The sequence below is a fragment of the Seriola lalandi genome, unplaced genomic scaffold (genome assembly GCF_002814215.2).
Source record: "Seriola lalandi dorsalis isolate HSWRI2012SDOR001 ecotype SW California unplaced genomic scaffold, Sedor1 jcf7180002054695, whole genome shotgun sequence".
Taxonomy (NCBI): Eukaryota; Metazoa; Chordata; class Actinopteri; order Carangiformes; family Carangidae; genus Seriola; species Seriola lalandi.
In genome coordinates this window covers 817,314-820,605 of record NW_019525248.1, presented here as the reverse complement: position 1 = coordinate 820,605, position 3,292 = coordinate 817,314, and positions in this window count along the sequence as shown.

Below are 3,292 nucleotides of genomic sequence, written 5' to 3'. Positions count from 1 at the left end.
TATATATATTGAAATATAAGCAGTTCAGATGAATAACCTTAAATTATACAAAGGTAAGTGGTAAACAGCCTGAGGTACAAACAACAAAGTTCAAAACTGAAAAATAAAGAGTTAGCGTTAGAAAACTTTCAGGGATCAAATAATGGGTCAACAACTTACAGCTTCTTTAAAGCAATAGATATAAATTAAAAGGGCACCATGTAAGTTGTCTCTGCTTCCGAACTCTCCAGCCATTGTTGTGTTTACAAGACAAGACGTTATAATACTCCCTCTGAACAGTGCTACATCTTCCAGAAAGATTGCAGGCTACAGTGAGTCGCTATCAGAAAGTGACAAAACATAAGTGTGCTAAGAAGAAGAAAAGATTTGATGGAGACAAGAGTTAAGATTGGTTTCCATCACTGGAGACAACTCCGATTAACTGACAACATCAACTCATGCATTGAGTAACACACAATTAAACATTCCACCTTAAAAGTTGCCAGTGGCTGCTGATAGCAGCACAGTGAATTACATAATTTTTTTCTGCATAACTACCGTTAACCAGGAAGCAAAACATCCTTTCATTAATCATTCATTCTTCTGACAGGGTCTTTATTTGTGATGTATTTGCCACGAAACATTATGAAGCCAGCCTATTAGGCTTGAACACCTTGTGCTGCATCCAAATGGAAGCTAGCGTAGCTACGTTTTTATATCCTACCCTATTAGATGAGCTTGACCTCTGCTTGACCTCTGTTTGACCTCTGCTTGACCTCTGCTTGCAGTGCTACTTTTCCTCAAAATGGACATTTCGAATGTGGCTTCATTTGCATGGTACAAGTAAATTAAGTAATTTAAGACACAACCTACTTGTGTTTATGCTCCTATTGCTTAATGAAGAAGTTTTTCCTTTAAATTTGCAAAAATGTATACAATTCTGTTTTCACTTTGTTACTATAAGGTACTGAGTGAAGATTGATGGAGGGAAAGATTGAAATTTAAACAATTTTAGTATAAGGCTGCAAAATGTGAAAAAAAGTGAAGGGGAGTACTTTCTGAATGTACTGTACTTCAACATAACATAGTAGAAAACTGTAAATTGATTTTACTGATGTGCTCATTTTTGTCATCTCTTCATTGTCTGTCCACTTTTGTTCAAGTGGCTTTATTCTAATGCCTCTTTCCTCCTTCTTTCCCTCCCCAGTATTAAATATGGGTAAAATGGAGTCTTAAGACATGCCTCAGTGCTCTCATAGCCTTATCACTCATCCTGGAGCAAATTAAGCTCATTATAATCCATTAGTGAGCGTCTTAGGGTTCCCTGTAGGCTGAAGGAAAGCATCTCTCATCTCAAACCTCAGTGCGAGGCTGGTAGCCTTCAGAAACATCATAAAGTCTAATATTTCCTCTTATTGCTGGTACGGCTGTGGCAGCAGTGGCACAAGACTAAGCATCAGCTATTGAACAGCTGGCCTAGATGGATGAGGGGAGTTACAAGCATTTGGTTAAGTCTTCTGTGTGTATGTGCCTATATGAAAAATGAGAACTGGAATTAAGACTTTGGCACCCAGACAGTGGTTCAACATACATACATGCAGTAGATAAGACAGTCTACTCTCTGATGTGTTGCAGTCTTACATGTAAAACATGAGCATTCAGCTGTCCTTCACACATACTCTTATAATTGACTCAATTAGCAATCCTCACTGTCCCAATTCTCAAGCCCAGCGACTGGAGGGAAATATGTTCAAGTTATTCCATCTAAACCTTTGCCCGCCTACAAAGGCAAACTGCCTGCAAACTGCCAAGAAATTAGTCCCAGTGCTGCGATCAAACTACAGCTCAGCTGGAGAGAATAAGTGGAGATCCAACAGTCTTGTCGTGTTCTATTTTATACTCCCCAACCCTCCTCTTCTCTTACTTCATTTTAAAGTGCACCATGCCTGCAGCTGTCTAATCCAATGCCTCATTATCAAGTGCACCCCCTTTTCTCCATCTTCACTGTCAGTGTCTTCATCACACAGTGGGCCCTATCCCCCGTTAACAGGCAGGTACAACTGGAGGATAGCGGTGCAAGTGCCGTTTTCCTGTTAAATAGTCTTGCACACATCACTGGAGAGCAGTGCTTTCACCAAGAAGGTAGACTAACGTTACAAAAGGAGACATGATGAATATAAAAACTTGTAGATAATAATGTAAAATCCAAAATCAAACCAAATGCTTGAAGGTCACAATTACTGAGAGAATTAATTTTGATTTGCATAGAGCGCATTTAACATATAGCAGGTAGATTTTTACTTTAGCTTACAGGCAAGACAATTAAAAAACTGCCTTGAAAAGTTGAATTATGCAGAATAAAAAAGACTGGAGGATTTTTTAAAACAAATTATTCTTTGTACTGAAAAATACTGAGTCTGCAGCAGTACGTACTGCTTTAAGTAAATCAAACCACCCACTCCCTTTCTTCAACTACATTACTTGCCTTTAGCCTTTGCATCAAGACATTTGGCTTTTGCAAAATTGCATAAGTACCCATACCAGTTAAGTTATATAACATCCATGATAACAAATATCATTAAGTGATCTTGCAAAGTAGTAAACATGTAGTAGTAAAATTGTACTTCAATAAAGCTGTAGTTGAGTTGTGGGACTTCAACGATGAGTATGTTTGACCATTACATAATTAATTCATGCCAAAAGAAATGGTACACCATTCTTCAGTAAGTCACAGTTTATGTTGATTATATGGGCATGTATTTCAAAGCAGTGGAACACCTTCTCTGGCAAACATAATAACAATATTGTTTCAGCACCATGTATAGCGACACAAAGGAAATCTGTTTGACTGTTTTTTTTAGTACCATGGAGAGAGACACAAAGGAAATCTGTGTTTGACTGTTTCAGCACCATGGAGAGAGATGGAGAGGGTGAATGTTTCAGCAGAAGCAAAGCAGAATAAGCAGTCTGAGCAAAGGTAGATTAAAATATGAAAAAGTTGCTTATTACTCGAAGTAGAAGTGGTCACAAAGGTCACAAAAGTTGCAGTGATTTTGATAGTTTGACAAAATAGGGCAAGTTTTATATGCTAGTTCTCTGAAGAGTCAAAAACTCTGTGTGTTGAATAATCTATTTTAATTCATGCGACGTGAAGAGAAGGAATGTTGGTTCTCCTCGTCAGATCATCAGAATAGTTTGCTTTTTATACACTCATGTAAAGAGACGAGATCATGCTGAATTGGCCACAGTTTAACAACAGAGAATACTGTTCACACATACATTCAAGGTTTTCATCATGTGTCTTTTACGGGCT